Source organism: Phacochoerus africanus, chromosome 12 (genome assembly GCF_016906955.1).
Source record: "Phacochoerus africanus isolate WHEZ1 chromosome 12, ROS_Pafr_v1, whole genome shotgun sequence".
In the NCBI taxonomy this organism is placed as follows: domain Eukaryota; kingdom Metazoa; phylum Chordata; class Mammalia; order Artiodactyla; family Suidae; genus Phacochoerus; species Phacochoerus africanus.
In genome coordinates, this window is record NC_062555.1 from 26468652 (window position 1) to 26489468 (window position 20817).

The 20817-nt window shown below is 44.3% G+C and overlaps 1 protein-coding gene across 2 annotated transcripts in view; it reads left to right on the plus strand.

Annotated features, from left to right (window-relative positions):
- The first annotated feature begins 10324 nt into the window (after positions 1-10324).
- Positions 10325-20817, plus strand: part of NEK7 (NIMA related kinase 7) — a 157729-nt gene continuing 147236 nt past the window's right edge. For both annotated transcript variants that reach the window (XM_047755524.1, XM_047755525.1), the window contains exon 1: positions 10325-10457. The gene's annotated coding sequence lies outside the window, so the exon portion shown is untranslated. The remainder of the gene's footprint in view (positions 10458-20817) is intronic.

Sequence of the window (20817 nt, forward strand, 5' to 3'; positions counted from 1 at the left end):
TATAACATAGTCAATAATAAAAAGCTGAACTCTTTAAAAAAAAAAAACAACAAAAAACAAAAACAAAACAGGAATTCCCTTCACGGCTCACTCAGCAGAAACTAATCTGACTAGCATCCCTGGGGACGCAGGTTCCATCCCTGGCCTCGCTCAGTGGGTTAAGGATCTGGCGTTACCATGAGTTTTGGCATAGGTTGCAGATTCGGCTCAGATCTGGCATTGTTGTGGCTGTGTCGTTGGCCTGCGGCTACAGCTCTGATTTGACCCCTTAGCCTGGGAACCTCTGTATGACTTGGGTGTGGCCCTAAAATGATGAAAAAATAAAAAGGAAAAAAAAATGACTTGGAAATCTTTTTAAAAATATCCATTATCAAGGACTCTTCTCAAACCAATTGAATGAGAATATCTGCCACTGGAGCTTGATATTGGCAGGCTTGAGAGCCACTGAGCTGCACGTTTCCCTGGGTCTCCATGGTTACCAGTGTATGTATTTCAAATCCACCTGATTGGGTTTATGAGTGTGTGTGTGTGTGTGTGTGTTTATGGGGCTTTGCCATAAAATGGCAAATACATAAAGCAGTACTTTCTTTTTCTTGAATGCGTAAGGCATTTTGTTCCAAGGTAGCTATTTATTTATGTATTGTTTTTTACGGCCACACTGGTGGCATATGGTGGTTTCCAGGCTAAGAATGGCCACAGCAACTCGGGATCCGAGCCTCATCTGTGACCTATGCTGCAGCTTAGGCAACGCTGGATCCTTAATCCACTGAGCTAGGCCAAGCTCCAATGTAGCATCGTCATGGAAACTACGTTGGGTTCTTAACCTGCTGAGCCACAGTGGGACCCATGACTTAGTTTACGGCCCCCAAATGTCCTTCCTGAAATGGCTTACCTTGAGTATATTGTTTAAGATGAAGTAGTTACCATTGAATTTAAAAATCGAAAAACTAAGATTAGAACTCATCGTTTTAATAACTCTGATAACTAGATGGGATGAGTTTAATGATAAAACATGATAACTTGAGGAATAAAAAGAAACGTTAAATTAAAAACTCAGTGAAGGATCACTACACAACCATGCAAGTGGCCAAAGATAAAAAGACAGAAAATATCAGGAGTTCCCATCGTGGCGCAGTGGTTAAGGAATCCGACTAGGAACCATGAGGTTGCGGGTTCGATCCCTGGCCTTGCTCATGGGTTAATGATCCGGAGTTGCCGTGAGCTGTGGTGTAGGTTGCAGACGTGGCTTGGATCCCACATTGCTGTGGCTCTGGCGTAGGCCGGTGGCTACAGCTCCGATCAGACCCCTAGCCGGGGAACCTCCATATGCCACAGGAGTGGCCCAAGAAATGGCAAAAAGACAAAAAAAAAAGTAATAATCTAATTAATATGTGCACATTTCAATGTCTATTCTCATACTCAAAAAAGGAAATAGTACATACATCAATTCATGACTATTTCACAAAGTTAAAAGTCATACTCCATGATTTTAAAACTGGAGAAGTTCCCACGTGGCTCAGCGGTAACGAGACTGACTGGGATCCGTGAGGACACAGGTTCAATCCCTGGCCTTGCTCAGTGGGTTAAGGATCCGGCATTGCTGTGAGCTATGGTATAGGTCGAAGATGAGGCTTGGATCTGGCATTGCTGTGGCTGTGGTGTAAGCCAGCAGCTGTAGCTCCCATTCGACCCCTAGCCTGGGAACCTCCATATGCCATGGGTGAGGCCCTACAAAGCAAAAAAGGGAAAAACCCAATATGCGTGTTTTCTCTTTTAGTGTAATAATAATATGAATTGGGCTTTCTCTCTTTCAATACTTTGAAGAGCTATTTGTGTGAAGTACCATTAGGTCTGTTGCAGTGATGAGAAGGCTAAGATTGGGATGACCTTGAATTGGCTACAAGGATTGAGATGTGGGATCTCTGACTCCCTTCTTATGGTGTTTAGCAGTGAAGGCAGATGATACATGGAACCTTCAGGGAAGAACCTGAACATGCTGCAATCATCCAGGCACCTTTCCACTTGGGTCTGCTGACCCGGCCAGATGTCCAGTATCTCTGTAGGGTTGTAGGTTTCTCTACGGCTTCTGGATTTCAGGAGGACTAAACACAGTCTGGAACTCCCCAGGTCCTATTACCAAAGGCTTAAGTCTTGGAGGTGATTCCAACTCATAGGAATGCACAATTGCTCCTGCAGAAGGATCAGCTCTCCATTTATCCTGAAACTACCTGTTGCCATCAGCACTGACACGGAGGCTCTGAAAGCAGAGATGTGCCGTGAAGACAGAAGGGGCAGGTGGCACAGTCTGCTGCCTGCAGCTCCTCTTTCATTTTCCTCTCTTTTGGGGAAGGAGATTTTCATGACCCGGGTGTCAGTCTTCCCGGGATGGATTTATGGCATGATGTAACACTGGTTAGCACTCTTTAGATTACAGGGATAGGAACTTTATTCTGAAAACCAGTGCATGGCCTTGTGCAATGGAGAAATCCACTGGGATCTGACTTCAGGCGTGGCTGAGTCAAGGGTCAGGAACTTGTCTTCCTCTGCTTCTCTGCTCTGCTTTCCTGCCTATTGACTTCAGGTTCAGGCAGGATCCCCACTTCCTAGGGCTGGGAAGGCGCTTGGGAGCTCTGGGATTCTAGTCTTAGGGTTTGGGCAGAAGTCCTGGGATCTACATTTATTGAGCAAGTTGGAGTCACAAGTATTTGGTACTCTCACCTGTTCTGGGCATTTGCTATTCTTTCTCAATTCCCTACTGGAAACATGGAGGTGATAATTAGCCTCAGTATCCCTATTATGTCTCACCTAGAAGAGTCTGCTTGGCAACTCCTTCCTTCCCTCCCTCCCTCCCTCCCTTCCTTCCTTCCTTCATTCTCCTTCCTGCAATTAACCTACAAAGCCACTTGGTGGTGATGCTTTATTCATAATGGCCAATTACCAGGCACGCTTTCCAAGGTCTGGTTAAAAGTATTTATCCATTATTTTCAGCTTTCTAAAACTCCTAAAACAATGGAAATAGCAAGCATTGAGTTGTAAAGTAAATAATTCTGAACAGAACTTGTCAAGGAACCAGTAGAAAGATGTGATTTGGTGCCTTCTTCACTAATCCTTGCATACAGTTTGCTTTTAATTTGCATTTTAGACTCAGAGCTTGATGAAAGTATTTCATGTTTTTGAAAACAGATTCACTGTTCTGCACCTTTTGTATCATAGTTCATTGACTCTAAGATACCACTGAAGATGAGATGCATTCCAACCTCATAGATATTAAATGTTTATAAAAGTGTCTGAAAAGCAATGAAATGCTGTATTTGCAATTTCAGAAGAGTCTTAATTCACGAGGGGCCCTCAGGAAATATATCTGGGGAAGAAACGAAGGACGGCATAAGAAAGAGAGAAAATGACATACCCTTACTAAAGGATGGGCATAACTCTGAGGCTTCCTTGGTGGGAGACTTTCCCAATTTTCCTCTTCATGGATGGAAACGTTCTGTATTTATCAATAGCAATTTGATGCTTCTGAGTAATAAAAATGTCGCCATATGGAGTTCCCATCGTGGCACCGCGGAAATGAATCTGACTAGGAACCATGAGGCCTCGCTCAGTGGGTTGAGGATCTGGCGTTGCCATGAGCTGTGGTGTAGGTCGAAGATGTGGCTTGGATCTTGTGTTGCTATGGCTGTGGTGTAGGCCAGCAGCTACAGGTCTGATTGGACCCCTAGCCTGGGAACCTCCATGTGCCTCAGGTGCGGCCCTCAAAAGACAACCCCCCCCAAAAAAAATCCCCCTAACTAATCATTGACATGACCTGGTTAATTTTCACGTTTTGTTTTCAGTCACCTCTACTTACATTCTGATATTCCTATTTTAAAATAGTAAAACTTACCTATTGAGATTGTAGTCATGGGATATAGACCTGATGGAAATATTAATTTCACATAATTTAGAACATGAAGAAAGAATATATTATTTACTGTCTTCAAAACAAGGTGATCATCTTTACCTTTCAGTTTGATCAAGGAAAAGACAAATAAAAAACAAAACAATTTTTACAATTGCATACTTTAGGGAGAGTTTCCGGTTGTGTCTTAGGGGGTTAAGAATCCAACTAGTATCCATGAAGATGCGAGTTTGCGCCCTGGCCTCGCTCATTGGGTTAAGGGTCTGGGGTTGCCCGTGAGCTGTGGTGCAGATGTGCCTTGGATCTGGTGTTGCTGTGGCTGTGGCATATGTAGGCCAGCAGCTGCAGCTTCAATTTGACCTCTATCCCAGGAGCTTCCATAAGCTACAGGGGTGGCCCTAAAAGAAAAAAAAAAAAAGTTGCATCCTTTAGTAGCCCAAACTATACGTTATGTGTGTGTATATTTATATATTCTTAAATAATATTTAAAAGTTACTTATGCCTAAGTAACTTTAAAAGTAGTTTGTATTTTAAAAATAAATACTCAAATTATATAAAAGTAGTAGCTATTTGATAAATAATTGAAAAGTTCTACAGATTAAATAAACCTATTCATTGAATAGCAGTAAATAATTCTGATGGGCAAATGTAACAAATTGGTCCAATTATGATTGTGTGCAGTTTCCATGGGTGACAGTCTGCTGCTTGTTTTCTCCCACTTTTTCAAAGAATGAATTGTGTCATAAGCCTATAGACAAATATTGGCTAGCCTCTCCGAGGACTTGAATGGCTTATGAATATAAAGTCTCTTGCCCACAGTTTTAAAGACCAGCATGTCCCCAAGTTTTTAAGCACATTTCTGATTTTTACCCCAAATTCTCAAGCTTTGGAAATGAAGATTTTATTCTGGGAAAGGATATGCCAGGTACCCCTTACTCTATATAATGCTAACATCTGCATGGAAGAGCTGATATGATGGAGTGGTTAAGGAAATAAATGTCTCCATTATTTGAATTTTACCCGGCAGTGAATTCAATGGCAGGATTATGGAGGATGTTGAGACTGTTTATGATTAACTAGGCTTGTTGTCATAAAGACAAGGAGAGCCTGCTTTGGGTCTATCTTTGAGTTTGATGTGGCATGATTCCCAACTGGTTTTCCTCACATCCTGCATTTCCAAACAGATTGAACATTAACTGGGCAATTGAATTGCTGAAGACATCATGACTGAGGTATTTTTAAAATGCATTTCTGTCCTTAACTAGGTCAGCTGCAAACAAAAGATCAAAGCAAGGTATGTTTTAAGCAATAAAGGCTTAAGGCGGAGCAAAGAGGGTTAGACAGATGGAAACAGTGCTGGGTTCAACTCTTCATTTCTTGTATGGGCTTTGCTAGGGATGAACTTTCGGATCTTTAGTCTAAGGGCAGCCTCTCAGTTGAACGAGGTGAAATCCTAGCAGTAAGAAGAAAGACCTTAGTTTTTACTTTCTTTCCTCTGTAGGAAAAAGGCAATTGCTTTGACTGCTCTGACGTGAGTGAATGTGGTACATCCGAGGACAGAAATGCGGAGCGCCAAAGAGGGAGAGGGTGACCGAAATTGGACAGGACTCTTCAAGCCCTTCCCATTCCTCTTTGGGAAACCGCAGGGTATTTGCAGCATGCTTCTTTCAGGGTAGATCACACGCACACAAACTATTCCAGAGAAACTTGCATGCCTTACAGTTATTTTTAGGATTGGATTGTTCGATGACCAGGGCTGCCAGTTAGCAGAGATCAATGAAATTACCACCCGACGTGGAGTAAAGGGTGTCCTGGGAAATGGCCTCAGTTTGGCTCCGCATCAAGGACAGGGTGTACGAGTGTGAAAAGGGAAATCATTCCTGAGCATATTTCCTTCATTGCTTTGACTCATCGCCCACTGCATATTGACCCTCTGGCTTTTGTCCTTAGGGTCAAAAAGCAGAGACTCAGTTGAATTCTGCTGACCAGATGAAATCATGATATAAACGTAAACTGTAAGTTTTGCTCTTTCTTTCTTGTTTTGCAACCAGTATAAAATAGTAGAGTTCCCTGCATTAAAATATCTGAATATATATTGTATTGACATGTTTTAAAAGTACTGTAAAAATAGCCAGGACAAAGCCTCTGCCATATGCTGCTATTTTTAACCACGAACTGTAGTCTCGAACTACAGAACTAGATGATGGGGACATCGCAGAGCCGTCGTTCTGTGATTTTGAATTCTAGGGATTGGATGGGAGGATAATATTAAGGCTGCTTTTATTGTTTGAAAGGAAAGTTCATCTACATGAACCATTACGAATTACCAGCAAGGGGCCAAGAGAGTGAAAAGGTCACTTTCGAATATTTTTCGTGAGGACCTGCACAGCATGAGAGAGATTTATTTTCTGCATTGTACAGTGACCACAGCCAGGCCAGAGGAAAGTAAGCTCCCTGCACTTGTCTGCAATCTGCACTTTGACCGGCTCCTCTTGGCCCAGGTTAGTCCAGACATTTCAACAGCTTGACTAAGCCTCATCGCCATTCAGCTGTCAAATTTGGTGGCTGCCAGTATCACTAGTAGCTTTTCAAGTACACCTGTTGCCAGCGCTATGTATGAGTCAAGAAGACTGGACCCTTCTGGTCTATCCCACTGGCTAGGATCTCTTTCACAGGAGATTTTTTTTTTTTTGATTTTTTTTTAGGGCTGCACCTGTGGCGTAGGAAAGTTCCTGCCCTGGGGGTCAAATCGCAGCTGCAGCTGCTGGCCTACCCCACAGGCACAGCAAACCAGATCTGAGCTCCATCTGTGACCTACACCATAGCTCATGGCAATGCTCAAATCCTTAACCCACTGAGTGAGGCCAGGGATCGAACCCACATCCTCATGGATACTCTTTGGATTCATTACTGCTGAGCCACAATGGGAACGCCTGAGAATTCCTTTTAATAGGAGTTCATTATCCTTCATCAGGAAAACATTTTCTTTCTAGCAAGCTTCTCTCCTGACAGAGAAGTTGCACTGACACTGAACCAGGTCTGGGACATCTGGCCTGGATTAATCTACAGTCCAAAAGTGGTTTTGAGTATGAGCACCACCTCTAATTTGTATTTTTAATTGTGTGGGGCCAGCAGAGCTATATGAATAACAAAACATGCTGACTTTTGTAAACTGCAAGTGTCATCGTCAAATACCACTTGCAGCGAAGTTAATCTGATAGTTAATGGTATGTATTGCATGGTAATTAGGTATAAACACCAAGTAGCATGTACAAAAACTATAATTAGTACATTTCAAGGAGCAAGCCAGCATTTTTGGAGCAAGCTTGGTGGGGAGATGAATAAACAGAAAAGCAGTTAAAGCTGGATTCTTCTCTGACGACCCCTGGACCAGAGGACGCTTTTTGGCCAGAGCACTTGACCCAGGTCAGGAGCCCAGGGCAGGCGGACAACTTTCCCCATCAGCATGGAGGCAAAGAGGAAAAGCCCTAGAGAGACACAATGTTGTAAATCAACTATACTTCAATGAAAAAAATGTCCTAAGAGAAAGTGCGTTGGATTTGGACAGCCTTCACGACTTCTGCAATGCTGTGTATGATTTAGCTATAGCTTTGTAATCTTTTTGTCTTTTCTAGGGACGCACCTGCAGCATATGGAGGTTGCCAGGCTAGGGGTCGAATGGCAGCTGCAGCTGCCAGCCTAGGCCACAGCCACGGCAATGCCAGATCTGAGCTATGTCTTCGAACTACATCACAGCTCATGGAAACTCCTGATCCTTAACCCACTGAGCAAGGCCAGGTATTGAACCTGTGTCCTCATGGCTGCTAGTCAGATTTGTTGCCACTGAACCATGATAGGAACTCCTGTAATCTTTTAATGTGAAGAAACGGGACACACAGGGATGATTTCAATACTCTGGACATCACACAGCCACTGATAGGGTACTCTGAGGGCTTCCTGCGTGCCTTTTTTTTTTTTTTTGCTTTTTGCTTTTTAGGTTCACACCCTTGGCATATACAAGTTCCGAGGCTAGAGGTCGAATTGGAGCTGCAGCGGCTGGCCTACACCACAGCTACAGCCACAGCCACAGCCACAGCCACAGCAATGCAGGATCCCTAACCCAGTGAATGAGGCCAGGGATTCAACCCACATCCTTATGGATACTAGTCGTATTTGTTTCCACAATGGGCACTCCCAGAGTGCATTTTGATCCATTTCCCTATCCGTCAGTGTTCATAAGGGATATATGTTTTCCTTCTACCAATGAAATATCTGGTCTGTTTAGAAATCTGTAGTTTATTGAAATAGCACTGTTTTATTGATTGGATCTATATGCATTTCTAAAAGGTGGTACAAAAGTTGGTTAAAAAAAAATTTTAACTGGGATGAAATGTCTTTATCCTGGGAATATCTGGTGATTTTTCCTGCCAGGTGTGCCTGTGTAGGACTCAAGTGACATGGTTCTTATTTGACTGCTTTTGATTTGGTGTGACCTGACAGAGCGACCTGGTTCAAATGACAACTTCATTGGTTTCATCCTTGCCTACTTTCTTACCCCATATTCAATCTATTGGCTGTATCTTAGAAATCTGTCTGGCACCTGACCGTTCTTACCATCTCTGCTGTTAGCACCACGGTTGAAATCATCAATATCTTTTACTTGGCTGTTACAATGGTCTTTTAACTGTTTTAGTAGTTCCTACCTTGTGGTCTGTTCTCCACAGCGGAGTTATTCTCCACAAAACCAAGTCGGATTTGGTCACCTCACCCATGGCTCTCCCTTCATACCCTGCTTTATTTATTTATTTATTTATTTATTTATTTATTTTTGTCTTTTGTTGTTGTTGTTGTTGTTGTTATTGCTGTTGTTGTTGCTATTTCTTGGGCCGCTCCAGCGGCATATGGAGGTTCCCAGGCTAGGGGTTGAATCGGAGCTGTAGCCACCGGCCTACGCCAGAGCCACAGCAACGCGGGATCCGAGCCGTGTCTGCAACCTACACCACAGCTCACGGCAACGCCGGATCGTTAACCCACTGAGCAAGGGCAGGGACCGAACCCGCAACCTCATGGTTCCTAGTCGGATTCGTTAACCACTGCGCCACGACGGGAACTCCCCCTGCTTTATTTTTGAGTGAATCACCACTTGACATAATATGCCTTCATTGGCTTGTTGTTATCATTATTATCTTCTACAACATGAGGTTCATGAGAGCAGGGACCTTTTATCTTGGTACCTGTTTTATCTTTGTTCCTTAGAACAGTGCCTAGCAAATTTATGAATACTATATTAGTCACTGAAATCAACAGCTGCTATTGACATCTTGAATTATCGTCTTTCGAAAATAAACCTTTGAAATCTTAATTCCATAGCTTGAATAGTTTAAGCATTTGAGCTATAATCTACTCATTCTTGGCTCCCATCCCTTGGACAGGAGAGCCAAACTAGTGAACTGAACCTAGGACTAACAGCAACTACTCAATAAGCACTTACTTAAGGATGTTGTCCTTAAGCATTTTGCTTTATCTAATTTGATGCTAGCATAGTCTGAGAGACAGGTATTATTACTGTTCTCCTTTTACAGCTAAAGGGACTGAGGCTTGGGAGAGGTGAATGTAAAAATAACCCCTAAACTGAGATTAGAATCAAGGTGTGGTTGACTCCATACTACCTCCTAGCCCTGTCCTCTGGTAGCGCGTCTCTGGGTATTAAAAGAGTGAAGCATTCCTTTTGCAGGGCGGTGTACTAGAGTTCTGGGATATAATTCCTCCCCCCCTCCACCCCCCGCCGCAAGACTCCTATGACCAAACCAGGTAGCTCTCCTTTCAGAAAGGCCCTAAAAGCTACTCCTCTAGGCTGCGTCTCTTACTTTAACGCAAGTTTTTCTTAGCACGGACGTAGTTACACCGCCTAGGAAAAGACGGAATCAAAACGCTGTGATCCAGGAGAAAGCGAGGTTGCCAATTCCACTCATTGCTTGCAGAAGGGGGCATTTAAACATAGTTTTCAAAAAAGCAACAGACCCCCAGTTGGGAGGGAAGTTGGCCCGAAAGAGGGGAATAGGGCTGGACGCGCCCTGCAAGGCACTGGCCAGACGATAGGAGGGGCTTCCCCAGAGCCGCCTGGGCTCCAGCCGGGAAGCGGGGGGCTCATTCCGCGGAGGCCGGCGGGCAGTGGGCAGCGGGAGCGCAGCGGCGGCCGGAGCCGGGCTTGGGGGCGGGGCTCAGGGAAGGGCGTGGCTGGCGCGTGCCCCGCCTCCTCCTCGGGGATGCCGGGATGTTTACACTCCTGACAGCGGCGGCCCGCGGAGGAGGAGCGGGAGTTGTGGGAGGATGGGCCGCTGCTAGGCTCGCGCTCAGGACGCACCTCGCCGTGCGCAGGGTGGGTGCCCGCGCCTGCAGCGTCCGCGGGGGCGGCGCGGCGGGAGGTGGCCAGCGCTCCGGGCCTCGCAGCCACAGCCCCCGGCCCAGCGGGCCTGTCCGCGGCGCCGCCCGGCCGAGCCGCCCGGCCGCCCGGGGTCCCTCGCGGGCGGCAGAACGGAAAGCTCTCCTCTTCCTGGTGAGTCGCTGCTGGGGTCTTGGGCGCGCCGGCCGGGGCCCCGCCCGGTGGGGTCGCCTGCGGGAGCCGGGCGGGGAAGGGAGGTCGGGCCCGCGCGCTGCGGCCTGGGGACCCCGCCGGGGTGGAGGAGGGCTCTGCGGGGCGCGCGGCCGAGCCGGTGGGGGCTTCGGTCCGGTCGTGGGCGGCGGCGGGAGGCTCGTGCCCAGTATGGCTCTGGCCGCTGAGGCCGCCACGGTAACTAAGAAACTCCGCTGCCGCGGCGGCGGCGGCGCAACAGGTCTCGGTTTCAGGACCCGAGGAACTTGGCGAAGTCCCGCCTCGCGCCTCCAGGCGCACGCTCATTGGCCGCCTCGGTTACTTAGTCGGCGCGGATTGGTTGTGTCCAGCTGTCAGGTTTCAGTTGCAGCAGGACTGGGCAGAGCCAAGGTCTGGGGAGAAGTGGGTGGTGGGAGCCCTGCAGACAGGGTTTGAGAAGTGCGGGGAGTGTAACCGACCTGTTGGGAGAAGGAGCTTTAGTGGGCCTCTGTTAAGATTAGGAAACGCCAGAGAGAAGGATTGCAAGGCAATAGTGAACATGGGTGGTGATAGTGGCAATGGAAAAGAAAAAACTTGAACCTTGAGGCCAAAGCCAGGGAGATGAAGGGGAGCGTCGAGAAAAAAGAAAAGTGTGGAGACCATATGGCCTCGGGTCAGCGCCAGGAAGAAAACACGATCTAGAAGAGAGATGCTGCAGTGAGGTCCCAAGAAGCCCTGTTACCTCTTTCCTTTACCCTGTAGGCCTTGGGAGATGATGTGTTAAACAGATGAATCTTGTTCCCGCACAGCTGTAGTCTTTGTTAGGGATGGATACTAAAAATATACCTATTTTACGGTAAGCTACGCTTTCTTCCTGAAGCAGTGTTGGTGATGGAACTGAAAGTTAGAAATATATTGCAGGAATGAAATCGTTTTTCCCCATCTTTGAGGCTATTGATCATAAGGATGCAGTTGAAGCAAGCAAATACCCACAGTTGGTAGAGCTCTGTGTTCTTGTCATAATTACAACCACTGTTTCTAATCCCTCCAAGGAATTTGCAGTTTCAAAAAGTAAGCACACTCTTTGCAGGATACAGCAAAGTGTCTCGCCAGGTCGCATAATAAAGAATACAGAATAAAGTACAGGATGTGCTTGTGTTCAGTCTGTTCCGTTCAGGAGCAAGAGCTGCTGCGGGTGTGGTCAAAGAATGGCATAGTACTTTCACTAAAAAAGTTGGTGGTACGTTTGGGACAAGCAAACACGGAAAACGGTGAAGCAAGAGATACACTTAACTGTAATGCTTTGTGGCAGTTCTTGCCGAATAGATGCCAGGTATTCTTGGCTGTAACACTTGATGAAGGCCAGTGCACCCAAAATGGTTAACATAAAATGTAAGCGATTTCATTTCCAGAGGAAGGAATCCTTTGCTACCCTCGAGGAGATCCAGTCCACAGCTTGCATCGCTCCTTAAAACCGCAGCATCCCCAGTTTGGCCTTGGACCGGGTCGGAGTTTGCTGGAGTGGGGGAGAGATGTTGGAACTTGGAAAAATTTTACCTCTCGGAGGAGTGAAAGGGGCAGAAACTGTATGGGGACGGCGAGAGGAGGGCGCGAAATTAGAAGGCAAAGGCACCCCTAGTGAAGGCTAGTTGCTTTCCCAGGGTCTGGAGCGGCCTGGGACCCTCTGGGACTCTCGGCTGGAGATACCGCCCTCGAGCGGGAGGCCACGCCCCCGAAGACTGACGGCCTCCGCAGCCAGTGGGCGGCGAGGACGGCACGGCTCCTGCTGGGGGGCGGGCACTTCCTCTGGCGCCCGGGGCTAGCGGGAGGGTGCTGAGGTTCTGGAGGTGGAGTGGGCTGGGGTGGGTGAAAGGTGGACGGGCAGAATGAGGAGGGGGTCTTGTGAGATAAACACGCATAGTGAGCGGGGAGCTTGTGAGAGCAACATGTAAAGTGAGGAGTGGGCTTGTGAGATAAGCGGGCAAAGTGAGGGGGGCTTGTGGGACGAACACGCAAAATGAGGGGAGCATGTGAGATAAAATGAGGGGGAGCTTATGGGATAAACACATAAAATGGAGGGGCGGGTCCCTCGGACCCCTCGTGCTCCTCTCCTTTCAAGGTTCAGCCGAACCTCTGTGCTCACTTGATACCTGTGACTGATGGGGGTTTTTCTCTAAAATTATCTGAAAATGAAAACCAAGAAATAGCAGGATCCAAATCGTTAATCGTTTTTACAGTTACTTGAGACTCTTTCACTGTGGTTATTATTTTTTTTTGTAATTAAGAAAGTCAAGACCGTCCCTTGGGTGCAGACCGACTCATTTCATGCTCTTAAGTGCCCCTGCGGGTTTATGTATTTGGATCATACCTGCAGCGCCCTCCACTCCTCTTCCCACTTACACATTTTCCTGGCTGGACAATTTCAAGAGCTCTTTTCCAGCCCAATAAAACAGCACGTACTCCAAGAATGAGGAAAGCACGTCTGGTATGATGGCAGCGGACTAGAGGAGTGGAGGAGGGGAGAGCTGAGGCCCCGGTGTTAACACCCGAATAATAAATCTCAGTATTGTAGTTTGACACGACCAGAGTGCAGTTGCAGTTTGTGGACCGAAGTATTTAACCTCACACTCCTCTCCCTTTATCTTTCTGATGGTTGCAATTGTCATTTTGGGTTTATTGCAGACGTTTAAATGTTTTCTTCTTGACCTTTGCGCGTTTATTGAAGTGTAGATTTCTCTCGTAGATTTCTTTCTTTCTTACTTATTTTTCCACTTAACTACGTGGTTTGAGATGTCATTAGACTTGGACTTCTGCTCTGTTTGGAGAACAGAAAACTGTTTTCCTAGGAACTGTCTGATGTTTTAAAATGTATCTTTCTGGTATTACTCATGTAGCCACCATTCAGGGTATCTGGAGAGAAGAGAATAATGATTACTTACTTAATGCAGTTTTGGAAAAGAAGTTGCTTAATTAGATGTTAAGTGCCAAAGTTCCTTTCAGGTTTTGTTCCCTTTGATTTTTTTTTTTTTTAAAGTAGACTTTGGTATTTAAAAAAATGTGCAGTGCAGCTGCACAAAGCAGTTCTCTGTCCACATTCCTGGTTTCATTCAAATTAAAATATTTGTCCCTTCAAATATTTGCCCAAGAGTTCTATTGAGTAGCCATTTCAGTACATCATATATAAAACGTGGCAGCAAACTTACTAAGGGTGTTTTGGAAATGACATTTATGATTACTGTTTGCTCTGAATTGCCTTATCAGCAATTTTCTCAGCCTTTCTATAAATGTATGGCAAAATGTTTTAAAAAGAATTTCTTCATACTTTTGAATGTTTCAATTTAATTCCTTCTGCCTTCATTTTTGTAGGAAACATATAATGGCAATCAAATGTATTTATTTGCAGGACATAATGGCTGTTGACATTTTAAAACATACATGGAACTAATGTAGAACCATGTTATTCTTAGAGTTAAAAAACTTCTAAACTGCTGATTCCTCTTGGTGATTAATAGTTGGATATCCCTTTGTATCCTTTGTATTATATATCTTTACAAATTTTTTTTTTTTTTTTTTGGTAGGGAAAACAGAGAATGTATTTCATGGTTTTTGGTGAGCAGTGGGAATGAGAAAGATGGTTAGATGGTCTTGAAGCATTCTTTCACTTTTGTGGAGCAGGATAACCTCTTTATTTAACCTTTGTGAAAATAACACCTCTGTCATACTTTTTATATAAGGAGCTTATACAGTGAGCTATGTTGTCATAGCTGTCCAGAGTGTTAATCGGCATAGTTAATCGGCATAATTATACATAAATGAATGGAACTTAATTGGTCTGTCAAGTTTTAGAAATACATGTTTTTTGTTAGTGGAAATAGACTTTTCTATACATCTTGCCACTGATAATAGGTTATCTTCTATTGATAGTCAGTGTAAGTAATTAAAGGAAACTTTTTCATTGTAGGTTGCTTTTGTATAGAACAGGGGCTTACAGACTTTCTCTCCAAAGGACCAGAGTATGTATTTCTGGCTTTGGGAACCATTGGTCTCTGTCACAGCTGCCTTGTAGCCATGGATATACCTGAATGGGTGGGTGGTGGGTGTGGCTGTGCTTTAGTAAAACTTTATTTATACAGTCAGGCTGGAGGGCCCGTCCTGCTCTGTCTGGAAGGTCCTTCCAAAGATCTGAATATGATTCTAGCATAGCTGTTTGGGTCGATATGGACTTTGCACAGCAGAGTTTTATATAGCCTTTTCTGTTCCTTTGGTCCCTGTGACAATAAGGCCTAGTTATTCATGGCCAAATTTTGTGTTTAGAGACCTTATAAAAATAACAGCCTCTTTTAGATTGAGTCACCTTTTCGGGGCTATCATTCTTCGCCTTTTGGGGGTTCCCATGCCCATCCAGTGATGTCGAATGAACAAGCCCCTCTCTCTGGCTTCCTTCTGGTTACTAAACCAAGATGGACTCTGATGTCAGACATTTATCTTTGCTTGACTGACTGATAACACCGGTAGGAATGTGTTTTAATGTGTTTCTTTAGCAATTTTTATTCTAAGTCGACTGGAATGACTGCCTTTGTTGCTTTTAGAAAGAATTTCTGGTATGAACAAGAGGGTGCACAGATTTTTTTTTTCCTTTTAGAACTGTTGAATCTTTTATAAAAGACTTTTTTTCCAGTAAAGAAAAAAAAAATTGTCTAGAAAGGGCGGTGCTTGTGAGGTACCTCGCTCTTCTTGACTTTCAGTAGAATGAGCTGTAGGCTGACTTGGGTGCAGCTACCGCGAAGCCGAACAATGGAGTGGAAAATGCAACAGTTTTGAGCCAACCCAGTGGGATTTGCCCAGCCCCGCCCCGCCTGGGAGTGGGTCCTGGGTGGGCGAAATATTGAGTCCTCAGGGCTCCGGAGCTTCCGGGTTAGTTGTCATCAGCCTTTTCTCTTCATGTGACCTTGTTGCACAAACATGACCATTTTCTGTAGGTCCCATGCCATGAGAAGGACCAGGGTGCAGCTTTCTCTTCTGCTCTGGGACCTGGGTTGAGTTCCTGCATTTGTTTGGACCATGGTTTTCTTAGAAGCTCAGGTCACATTGCTTTGAGGAGTGAATGAAAACATCTTTGGAGAAGTATGCTGGGAGGCTCAGTGAGCGTTAGTTTCATTTCATCTATTTCTCTATTCTTAGGACTGGCGGTGGTGGGAAGCAAATCTCTTCTCAGTTTCTTCTGATGACAGGCCCTGCTGCCCGCCTTCCTCGGCCCAGCTTGGTCTGAGCAGGCTCCTGCCCAGCTCCAGCTCTGCTGTCCTTTCTCCTTTCTCTGCCTTAATTCTTGCCTTTTGCCCTGTGATTTCCATATTCATGGTTTAGTGATTCCCAATCTGTGTTAATATTTGTATTACCTTTTTTTTTGGAGGGGGGCGTGTCAGTAATCCCTAGTTCCTCAGGTAGAAAAAGCCACAAGAGACGTAGGGGTTATATTTTGGACAACCACAGAAGGAGAGAGTTGCAGAAATATTCTCAAATACTGATTCAAAAAATGGAAAAATTTAGAATATTCTTTCTAGTGTGTTTCCAATTCTGTTTTTTTTTGTTTTTGTTTTTTTAATTCTCATATTTACCTGGCAGATTACTGTAATTTCTGTTGTGGTTGCAACTGTAACAAAGGCACATATTCTCTATCATATTATGATTGGGAAAATTGAAAAGGTAGACATGTGTTTGAAAAATTGTTAGGCATCTAAAAGAAAGGAGTTGAAAATCTGCCTTTGCCTTGTTTACCTAACTGTGGGACCTTATGGTAAAATGATGTGATCTGTTTGCATATGGACATAAAGACACCCAGAAGTGGATGATAGGTGGTTTATTTTAAGCAGAGAGCATGTCATTATTTCACATAGTTTACGTCTAGGCATGGTTTACTATTCAACGAATACAGATACATTGAAAGCTATTTATACAAGAAGAATGCTTATTAATGGATTGGTTTTATAGCAATAAATTAGTGTTTCATTCTCATTTCTTGGTAATCTACAAACTCACTTTTTTTTTTTTTAGAGTCTTTGGTATTAAAACACATTTAGAATAGCATAGTGACAGGTGAGGCATTCAGTGAAAACTGGCATTTTTTTTTTTTTTTAACATTTTCAGTATGTGAAGTCAAGTTTTAATGAAGTTTTTACATTTAGTAAATATTTTGGTTATTGAATGGCATATTGTTTCCCACTTCACTTTGTCATTTTATGACTAAGAGTGTTTAACATATCAGCTGTTGGAGTTCCCATTGTGGCTCAGCGGTAATGAACCCAACTAGTATCTAAGAGGATGTGGGTTCAATCCCTGGTCTTTCTCAGTGGGTTAAGGATCCATTGTTGCCATCAGCTGTGGTGTAGGTTGCAGACACGGCTCTGATCCTGCATGGCTCTGGCCATGGCCAGCAGCTGTAGCTCTAATTCCACCCCTAGCCTGGGAACTTCCATATGACACACCTGGGGCCCTAAAAAGACCAAAAAAAAAAAAATCAACTGTTGATACCGAGTGGTAGTTTATCAGGCAGTTCTCCCACTACTCTTCTAATCATTCCTTCTCCTTTTTAAGTGGGAAGGACTTTATTAAACTGCATTTAATAGTATTTGATAGTTGGGAGGAAGTCTGAGCTTCTAGCAAAGTGTCCCAGTAGCCAGCCACCAAGGGAGTTGCTGTCTCTTTCGTGATCAGAGAGCCGCCAGCCTGGGACCACACAGCACTGCCCTGACCACAGCACAGCCCATGGAGGAAGATGCTGCTGTTCTGGGTGCCCCAGAACCATACCTGGACTGCTGTGGGCCCAGGTAGTGGGTACCTGGGCTCTGGCACATTACATCTTCTGGTTGAGTTTCCTAGGGTTGCCTCAGCAAATCACCATACAGCGGGAGGCTTAAAACAACAGAAATGTACTCTTTCACAGCATCACGTTGTCCCCAGGGCTGTGCTCTCTGCAGGCTCTAGGGTGAGTGTGCCCTGCCTTCTCCGAGCTTCTGTGTTGGCACCATCCTTGACGTTCCTTGGCTGGCAGACCCATCACCTGGGTCTTTGCTCTGTCACGTGGGTCCCCTTCTTCCTGTGTCTCCTTCACTTCTAAGGAGACCTCTTACAGTCAGGGTCACCTGATGACCTCATCGGTACCTCTAATCACTCTTACACTTAAAATTTAACAAGTAAAGCCTATACTTTTTTTTTTTTTCCAGATTCTTTACCGCACAAAAACTTTGATTTTTTAATTCGAACAGAATATTTCAAGGTCGTGCAGAGATGGTACCTAAGAGACGAAGGCACCCTAGTTAGGCTGTACATCTGTAATCTACCATTCATATTCTACTGCTGCCACCAAACGGCTGTTCCGCATGCAAGTTTTCCATTCACCGTGAGCTTGTGGTTTCCCTTAGGAAACCTTAAATGCGTGATGCGCTACATCAGGTACTTTCAGACCTGGAAGGAAACTTACACATTGTGTAAGCTGGCCTTTTCATTTAATATGAGAATAAACTGAAACCAAGGATATGAGTTCGCTGGTCCACCTTCCGCTAGATCCTAAACAGCCCGTATTGCCTTGTGTGTTACCTCCGCCCCCCCCTCTTGGTAGGAGGCATGCTGTTTTGTTTTCACTTCTCCTGAATCAGCAGAACTTGCTGTGTTCATGGTGTGTGCTCTAAAGACTCACTGATAGAGTGACATCGCTCCTCCAATGGCCCATGGCAGGGCCTTGATTCAGGTCAGCAGGTATTGGAGTGGGGAGGCATTTCTCTTGCCTCCAAAATGAGGGATGTTAGGAGTTGCCTTCCTGGCTCAGTGGAAATGAATCTGACTACTATCCATGAGGGCTTCGCTCAGTGGGTTAAGGATGCGGTGTTGCTGTGAGCTGTGGTGTGGTCACAGACACAGCTCGGATCTGGCGTTGCTGTGGCTGTGGTGTAGGCCGGCAGCTGCAGCTCTGATTGTACCCCTAGCCTGGGAACCTCCATATGCTGCAGGCGCAGCCCTAAAAATAAAGTAAAATTAAAATGAGGGACGTTAGGTGTGTTCCCATGTAGGATGGAAGGAGAAGAAATTCCCCCTGTGACGGCTGGTCCTAGGGAGGAGACCTTAGTTAGACAGTAGGTTGCAAAGGCCAGAAAGCTCATGGGTGATCACAGGGTTGTCTGGTGAGTATTTCATAAACACATATTTCAGTATATTATGTATTCTATACCTTGATTCATAGAAGCCAGCCTTCATTGTTGTTTGTCATTTTGAGAGTAGCTTATATGCCTGAAATATTTGGCAACTCCACTGACTAGTTTCTTTCTCTAATTTCTTCTCCTCTTGCCCTGATTCAGAGATCACTATTGGCTGTTTTGTTTTTTTTTCCCTCTGCAGCCACGCCTCCCTCTTTAGAAGTTGGTTTTCATTTGTTTATTGTGTATGTTCCTTGTTTCAGCAAAAATCCTGTCTTACACAGCAAAATGATTAAAGATTAGGCAAATCAATTCCAAAGGATTTATGTCATGATTCCTTGAAACAGTGATAACTATTTACACATTGAAAATAATTCTTTCGAAACTTGTAGAGCTGTTCAAGAATACATGCTGATCTTTTTGCCATCACCAAGATAAGTTGTATTTTCCAAACATTTTCCCATGACTGTGTTTCACAAACTATGGTCTTCAGAATGCCTGTGTCAGAGATTCTGGTTTGTCATGTACAGGCGCTGGTGTTTAAAAACAAGGACTCCAGCTGATTTTTTCCACAGATTTGGGAAGCTGCAAGTCTGTGATGTATTGCAAGAACTATTCCTCAGGCAACAATAAGAAACGCCACACATCTTTTTAAAAAAGGCTTTTTAATTTAAACAATTATTTATTTGTGGTGGAAGTCCGTTCTGCTGCTACCACCCTTTCTCACCAGGAGTGTGCTGTCCGTACGCTTAATAATCAGACCCTTGTAGCACATGTAACCAGTGCCTCAGCTCACGTGGTGGCTAGGTGTTATGGCAATCACTGTTATACATCAGTTAAGATGAATTTTATATATGTATATTATATATATGAATTTATAAATAATTTAAATTTATATATAATTACATAGAACATATATATGTACATATAGTTGTACATAATAATTGAGTAGTAATTGAAGAGAAAAATCCCACTTCAAACAAGTGAAAGAAAATAGTACATCTAAGTGTTAGCTTTAGTTCTGTTCCAACCAAACGGCCTCCTGTGAGCATACTGCCTCTGCTGTGTGCTGTTCTGACCATTTTTGGCATTTTTAGGGTATTTTTCTCAGCTGGGTGTGAAAGCGTCCCACTTCCCTTGCCCCTGAGATGGTTTGCTATTTGCTTAAGGCAGAAGGCCTTTGCTTTGCAGTGGGGATTTTGCCTCCTGTCCCCACGGCCAAGTTCCACCTGCAGTTCCCTCTTGCCCCCGGCTTGGCCGCACCAGGCTGTTCTGTCTTGCGAGTCGGGCCCTGCTGGAAAGTGTTCAGCAGCGTCATGATGACTAACCTGTGCCTTTTTCCATGACTGCCTTATTTCCATTGATAACAAGTGGCTGGTACTCGAGTCTCTTCTCACTTTCCTCCTTGTCATTAGATACAAGCCTTCACATGTAAGAATGTTCTTTGTTTAAGAACGCCTACTTGGCCATTCAAAAACTACTTTCCATCAGTGATTTTTTTTTTAATAATGATTTTTATTTTTTCTATTATAGTTGGTTTACAGTGTTCTGTCAATTTTCTACTATACAGCAAAGTGACCAGGTCACACACATGCGCGCACACACACACATACACACATACACGCATATATATACGCACATTCTTTTTCTCACATTTTCCTCCATCATGCTCCATCACAAGTGACTAGATGTGATTGTTTATTTTTTTACCTTTTTCTTTAATTTGGAACTTATCAATAAGTCCATGCCCCTTTTATTTATAACCATTTCTACCCCCACCTTAATATATGTATATATATAAACATATAAAAAATATATATATCTAAATGTGTAAAATAATGTATGAAGGTGCAGCAGAACCATAAAGGTTTTACAGTCCTGGATTGAGTCCAGGTTCCTTTTTATATATTTTTAAATGCCAAGCACAGGGTCTTATGGGGAACTAAATTAAAGTCCACAGAACTCGGTTTAAGAGTTGAGTGTCTGGCTAAGGAGAGCATTGATGGGGGTGATTAATGGCTCTGTTCATAAAAGGAGCCTGGGCTGTAATGATTACTAAAGGTACCTGGGCACCCTTGTCTCCACGAATGTGGTCCACGTAGGGTGTGCTGCCATTCCTTTTTGCTCACAAGACGGGTTGTCAACCTCTGAGTGACGAT